At 34.4% G+C, this 8151-nt stretch overlaps 1 pseudogene; it reads left to right on the forward strand.

Moving 5' to 3' along the window:
* The first annotated feature begins 2775 nt into the window (after positions 1 to 2775).
* On the forward strand, positions 2776 to 6094 carry LOC130500969 (probable pectinesterase 53; annotated as a pseudogene).
* Positions 6095 to 8151: the final 2057 nt, after the last annotated feature.

Below are 8151 nucleotides of genomic sequence, written 5' to 3' on the forward strand. Positions count from 1 at the left end.
ATTGTTTGGATCCAACAGCAAGCAAAGGAGAGGAGTAAGGCTGGTACTTGTTGGTATGGACCACAAGTATTGTGCTGGTGTGTTTATACAAGGAAGGCTGTGTGATCTGATCATGGGCAAGGATGGACGACCTGATCCATGGATGATGGATCAAGGTGTCTGATCTGATTGATCAAAGGATGCACCAGTGGTAAGAGCAACACTAATCAGGTTCAGTGGGACATAGTTCCATGGCCGGTTAGGTATGTGTGAAGACTCATCAGTTCTGAGTCATGTGGGGTGGTTGGTTGATTGACTCAGGAACTGGTGGGCATTATTAATCCTATTCTAGGTGATCAGACGTGGAGGTTACTGAACCATGGAGTGGCCGGTTCAGAGAAATCTCTCCATGGCCTTGGTTGGGCAGGTAAGTGGAGATCTGATAGTTCCTGAAGGAATTGTTAGGATCTGACTTCAAATATCTCTTAATGGGTATTTATCATGAATTATCATGGTGAAAGATTAGTTTTATCTCATTGATTTAGAGGTGGTCAGTTATGGCCATATGGGCTGTTCATGGGCGAGATCAGTATGATCGAGGCCAGTTCTGAGAAATCTGACTTGACCATTCTCTTAGTTATGAATTATCATGATTTATCATGAATTTTAATTAGTTTTTGGAGCATGTTTGCTTGAGGTTGTTTTGTAGCTGAAGACTTCCCAAAGGTACTTGGTCAGTGGGGATGGTGGTTGAATGACTAAGTACCTAAGGGGAGAGTTTATACAGGTATAATGAGGAGTTGGACGAGTGGATGGGGAGCTAGGCAAAGCTACCTCGCAGCTCGATCAGCTGGAAGAGAGTTGGAACCTCAAGTGAAGTGGTTCAGTTTAGCTAGCTGAATGAGCTAGCTAGACAGCTAAGGCAGCTGAGACAAAGAGCTATCAAGCTCCGTGGATGTGGCAAAGGTATGATCTAGCAATATTGCATAGATCTAGATAGAATGGTTAGGGGAATGGAACCTCAGTTATTGTATGACTTGGATTAGGTTCAGGATCAACCTTGGAGCTGGTAGTAGTTGTGTCTACTGATCATGGCTAAGGTGATTCGACCTGACGAGTGTTAGATTGGTTTTAGACCAATGGTTGATAGATAATATTCCGCTGTGCATAAGTTGAAAGGATCTAAGCTAGTGAATGACTAAGGTAGTCTTAAGCTAAGGTCTAAGATAGACTTCGCCCTTAGGCGAAAGTATAGAGAAAGCACGAAAAAATTGAGTGGTTCGGTCAGGGTATGGACCGAGCGACGTGAGGCATCGACCGTGGCCTAGCCGGCCGGGTTCGGGTCCTACAGAAACAACCCGACAAATTAAATAACTTCTTTAAAAATTTACACTAAATAAATAAAAATACAAAAAAATGAGAGATTATTTTTTTACACCGAGCTATTGTGAAGGACAAAATGGCCTTCATTGTTTGCTCTATTTCTTCAAGCTTCTCAATCCTTTTTGATCAATGCTGCTTTTGGAAGATCTTTTCTAAAGATAGCAGAAAATCCACCCTTGATTAGAATGACTCCTGAACATAAGAAAACTGTAATTAAGAAAATAATTTATAAGACAGTCAAAAGAAATAATTATAAGCCTTATACATGGTATTTTGCACTCAAACACATATATTGTCAGATCTCACGTAAAAGCTAAAACACAGGTTATGTAAAAGCTAAAACATAGGTTTGGTGTGTTATCTTGATCTGAGAACATATGCCAAAAAACACACGCCTGATCCTTATACTCATCCAGTGAAATTGAAGATGCTATAGTAATATAGAAACATATGTGTGGTTTATAATTATAGATAGAGATTTGGGCTATGTATTAGTTTGTGTTCCAGAGAAAGTTTGAATATATAATATAGAGACAGAGAAAGCAGAATGTCATCTATATATATAAATGTACAAGCGTAAATCTAATCGTGATTATTTAAAAAATGTAATCGTGAGAAATATTTGATCCAAATTGTACTTATCTAAAGAAGATTTTGAACTGTTAGATAACTGAAATATCAAGAAGTTTGTTATTAAATTGATTAGAATATCTGTACTATTTTAAAATATTTAGAATGAAAATTGAACGTGGAATTAGGCTATGCAATATTCTTTCTCAGTTGTAGATATGCACAAAACCTAATCATTATGAAAATATGTTTGAGCTGAATGAAAATGGATATAAAGTAGACCAAAACATTCGTAAATCTCAAATCATACCTTAGGTTTTTAAGAAAAGTTAATAGTATAGCAATCCAAAACCAATTAATTTATATAATACGTATTTATCAACACCTGAACCAAATGAAACTAAAACTAACCACAGTTCTGATAAGAGTTACAAAATCCAAATATAATTTTTTTTACACTTGTCACATATTTTTAACGCAAAAACAACGTCAATTCATTATCGTTGAATAGTTCTCACAAATTAACAACATATGTTCATATGTAAAAAGACGTATTTTTTTAAAAAAAAAAAAGTTGCAAAATTATGTTGCAATATCCAACTTTCTTGTAGTGTTGGCATTTTGCTAGCTCTCATTCTACATGGATGTGAATGGAACCGCCCCGTGATCTCTTCCCTTCTGTCACTTTTCACCTAATTCCATTACCAAAAGTACCAAACACTCGACAACCTCTAAATAACATAACATACACACAAATTGAGAAATCACATGAGCCATATATATATATATATAAATATATATATATATATATATATATATATATATATAATATATATTATTGCCGTACTTTGTATCTTTGGCGAAGCCTAAAACAAACAAAAAAACACCTAATATTTTGTAATTGATTCTTGTCGTATAGATGCCCAAGTTCAATTCATCCCAAGCTCCCATTTTGTTTCTCCTTCTTCTCGTTATCTTTCTTTGTTCAACGCAAACAAATTGTCACTCTAAAGGTATACGATTACGACCAAGAAACCAGAAGAATGTGAACACGACGAGTCAGTCACAAAACCCGGAAGAGGAATTCATGAAATGGGTCAGATTCGTTGGGAGCCTTAAACACTCAGTGTTCAAGGCAGCAAGAACAAACTCTTCCCTTCATATACACTCACTGTCCATAAGAATCACAATAAAGGTGACTTCACTACAATCCAAGACGCCATTGATTCTCTCCCTCTCATCAACCTCGTTCGTGTCGTCATCAAAGTTCATGCTGGAGTTTACCAGTAAGTACAAGTCTCATCATTTTATATCAAGTGAATGATCTTAGTTTACAAAAAAAAAGTGAATGAATTGAGTTTTTGGTGCTTAGTGTTTAATCAAAACATATATGGTCTATATTTCATCTAATCTTTTTGGAAAAGGTCGATCTTTTTTGTTAATTCTATGCGGGCCGATTTGTTAAGTTATCTTCAATGGTTCGCTCTATTTTTCATTTTAAATAGAATAATTTTTTAAAAAAATTATGATATATTCTAATGATACTCTATCTTATAGTAAAAACATTGTGATGAATAAAAAACAACTTACTTATATATTATATACAGTAAACTCATTTTTACTCTATTATAAAGTGAAAAATAAAATACCATTATAATATAGCGGAAAATAGAATACTATTAGAACAGTTTTATTTTAAATTTTATTTTAGAAAGAAAAACAGAGTGGGATTGAAAGTAGACTTAATTGTATATAAAACATCTTTTTTTTTTGCAATTGATCAATACAAATTAATTGGTACCACGTCATCTTTAGCTTTATCTTCGTTTTAAAAATGTGTGGATATAACTATATTCCAACAGCCTGAACCTAGATCCTGGGGTTTTGTCTATACACATTTTACAATTTGTTTTCGCTCTTTATATATTTATGAAGTCATACCATATCTTTTCTTTTCACCTTTTCCTTGCATTTGCATGAGCCAAAACAATAATATATACATCTGAAAGAGTCTAAACACCGAAATGCCAATAAAGAGATGTAGAATCTCACTCAAAATCAACAGTACTACACATGATCATGTGAAACCAAGAACTAGGGGTGGGCATTCGGGTACCCATTCGGGTTCGGTTCGGGTCTATTCAGATTTCGGATTTTCGGGTTCAAAGATTTCAGCCCCATTCGGGTATTTCTAAATTTTGGTTTGGGTTCGGTTCGGATCTTTGCGGGTTCGGTTCGGGTTCGGATAACCCATTTAAATCATTTTAAAATTATTATATACTTTAAACTTTACCAAAATTATAAAAATAATATTTTACATATAAAATTGAATAACATGTGTCAAAATACCAAAACATAACATATAAATTGGTTATTTTAATATTTGGATAGAGAATCAATAAATACTTTAAATATTTATGGTATTTTGAGTATACTTTAATTATTTAGACATATATTTTGACTATTATATATATTTTCAAGTATTTTAGACAATTTAAAAGTATCATATATGTTTTGGATGTTTTTTAATATACATTAAATCTAAAATAGTTTATATATATATATATAATATAATAATAATCTATTTCGGATATATTCGGACCCGAAATATTTCGTTCGGATTGGGTTTGGTTTCGGTTCTTTAAATACTAAAAATTTGAACCCGTTCGGATATTTAATCATTTTCGGTTCGGATTTGATACTACTTTTGGGATCAGATTCGGTTCGGTCGTTCGGGTTCGGATTTTTTGCCCAGCCCTACCAAGAACTTTGTATAAGCGTCAAAAGTTGGAGTAAATGTATTGTGTAACAAATTGATTTTTTTTTGCTATAGCTAGCTTTCTTAGATTTATGATAAAATTGAGCAAATATATTGAAAGGGAAAATGGGTGTAGGGAGAAGGTTAACATACCCCAATGAAGTCATTCATAACAATAGAGGAGAAGGAGCAGAGACAACAATAGTGGAATGGGGAGACACAGCACAAACACCTGACTCAAGAGGCAATCCCATGGGCAACTTTAACTCTGCTTCTTTCGCCGTGAACTCACCTTTCTTTGTCGCTAAGAACACAACTTTCAAGGTAACTTGCAACCACTACCATAGGTCCATAGTTGTTGTACTTCAATTCCATTTGCATGGATAAGTTTGAATCGGTCTTATATGTATCTAGAACACGACCCCAGTTCCCTTGCCGGGCGCGGTTGGGAAACAAGCCGTGGCATTGAGGTGTCAGCGGACAATGCTGCATTTTTCGGGTGTAAAATGCTTGGTGCTCAAGACACTCTCTAATGATCATTCAGGAAGGCATATTACAAAGATTGTTACATTGAGGGATCGGTTGACTTCATCTTTGGCAATGCCCTTTCTCTCTATGAGGTAAACATTTTCATCTAGACAAGACCTTCTAACTTGTGTATACGGGCCCTGCACCTAGTATCACGCACAGCTGTCCCCATTTACGTACATTGTGTGGTCTATGCTCGATTAGATGGAGTATCTTAGCACACTCTACAAGTTCGTAAATAAAATAATTAATGTTTGGTCCGTGCTCTAAAGTGGTATTTAATTAGGGATGTCACGTGCATGCGATAGCGGATAAGCTAGGAGCAGTAACGGCGCAAGGAGGAGCAGTGTGCTAGAGGACACAGGATTCTCGTTTGTGAACTGTAAGGTGACAGGGACAGGAGTATTGTATCTTGGGAGGGCATGGGGTCCCTTCTCAAGAGTCGTCTTTGCTTACACGTATATGGAAACATCATCCTCCCTAGAGGCTGGTATATTGGGGCGATCCTTCACGCGAGATGTACGTGTACTTTACTCCTCTTTGATCTCACTACTATTTTTTCTTAAATCGCATATAACAATCTAGCCTAAAATTTCTAATTCACCATAATGCTTTGCAAACAGCATCAAACATGATCGTTATAAACATATAGAAACTAAAAGGTGTACAAAATTATAGTTTAAAAAAATGTAAAGTGTAGATTAAAATAAAATGAAATGTGTGAGGCAGGACGGTGTTTTATGGTCAGTACATGCACTGGAGAAGAAGAGCAAACTATGCAGGAAGGGTAGCTGGGCAAAAGAGCTCACCGACGAAGAAGCTAAGCCTTTTATTTCTCTTACCTTTATCGACGGCTCTGAATGGATCAAACTCTAACCATGCTCTCTTTTTTTTCCTAGTTAATAATAGTATAATTCACATTTTCCCTTATTTCTAACCGTTATTTCTTAATAAGATAATTCACATACTTATGCCCACGTCACATCTTCTTCATTTGGTGTAATATGGTTAAATATGCATTAACAAAAGAAAAATAACTTGATAGAAATATTGCTCTCAGTTGTTTCAGTAATAAACTGAGAGTCAAGACGATAGAACCGTATTTATAAACTACGGATTACTGAATATTATAAAGAATAAAAATGATAAAATTATACCAAAAAAAAGAAAATGATGATACAACTGTAGAGGCGAGATATTATCTTTTTCCTTAATACGTCCCGTAGTGCGACGGTTCGATAACGTAATGAGTCTCAAGATACAACTACAAATAATCTTCTTGAATCTGCGTCACTCTATCAGAAACCTGACAAAACTAGTTTGTGTTATACTCCCAGACACAAGAAAAAAAAATACTAACATGACTATTCAATATAGGAGAATGTGGTTTTCTTTTAGTATTTGATGCGTCTTTTTTCTACATTGCCATGAGGCTTTAATAAGAGAAGCACCCGTTTCATTTTTCAACATACAATGAAACCTCCCATGGTGCACTAATAGAGTCTTTATTTCTTGTCAATTATTATGGAATTCATTTCACATTTTGACCAAAAAATTAAAGAGTATAATTATTATATTTACTCATTCAAACAAAATAAATACTTTAAATTGATTTCTTTTTTTATATTTATCAATATAAAAAATCACATATATTTGGTTTATAAGATAAGTTAATGAACATGAAGCAAACTAACAATCAAAACTCAAATCCAAATATCTATTGTATATTTATAACTTATACAAGTTTCTCAAATCACACACATTAAACCTACATTTCTCATTCACACTAACTCTATTTTAGCATATGAATACATTGCTAAAAAAATAGTTCCAACAATCTCTCACATGAATAGAAATGCTTCTAGACACTAGAAGACTCGACAGACTTAACTTCCTAGACAAGACTCGACAAGACTCTGCTAAGGACTTTTGAGAGTACAAGCGAGAAATTTACTGGATGATGAGTTGGTAGCAATTTTCAGCCTTGAACCAGTCATTGTTAATAGCTATCGGATTTACTTGGCCAAGAGGTGCCATGATGTCTTGAATATCCGGGCTTTGGTGTAAACCTAGACAATAGCCAAAACACAGTTTCATTCTCTCACAAAAACCAATTTCTCTATTGTGTTCATTTTGGCGGTGAACATTTCTGGTAATCATGAGTGAACTTTAGAGAATATAACCTTTTTATTCCCCTAGAAACGGCCTCATTTCACACTTACAAGGTGATTTGCCATTAGCTTGTTTAGAGGAATATCATGTACTACTCCATTCATATCTCAAAACAATTGGCACAAATCATTAAAAGCAAATGTTTATCCTCTATTCCTTACATGTAATACGGTTTAATCATCCTAGGAACTGGGTATAGACCGAAGTCTTACAGTGCTTTGGGCAGATTTAGTGACTTAGTTTCTCCTTAAACTTATTTCTTGGGATCTCCAATCTGATAAGTAGAGTTACCGCCAAACCTCATCTTAGTTCATAGGCTAAACCCATTCCTCTTGAGGATATTACAATTTGATCTCATGACACACCTTAACAACAAGATCCTAGGTTGTCATCACAGTGAACAAATCTCTTGAGATTAGTCGAGATCAAATAATTAATGATTTTTGTCATCTTTGTTTTTTTTTCAAGATACAATTAACCATTATAACACAAACTCAGTGTACGACACTAACTTTTTTTTCTTTTTTTTTAAATATCTTAGTTTGAATAACTATCACTGAGTTCATTTGGACTCTGCCAATGACTTTATATAGTAAACAAAGCTTCCCCACATATGTGAGATAGCTCAAAACCATGCATATTTACATTTAACATCTCTTAAGAGTTAAGAAAGTTAATCTACAACTCCTTTAGATTTAAATGAATAATAAAAACAATTTCAAAATTGTTACAATTTTCTTTAGAATGTAATTCATTCTCGG

Source organism: Raphanus sativus, unplaced genomic scaffold (assembly GCF_000801105.2).
Source record: "Raphanus sativus cultivar WK10039 unplaced genomic scaffold, ASM80110v3 Scaffold0067, whole genome shotgun sequence".
Taxonomy (NCBI): Eukaryota; Viridiplantae; Streptophyta; class Magnoliopsida; order Brassicales; family Brassicaceae; genus Raphanus; species Raphanus sativus.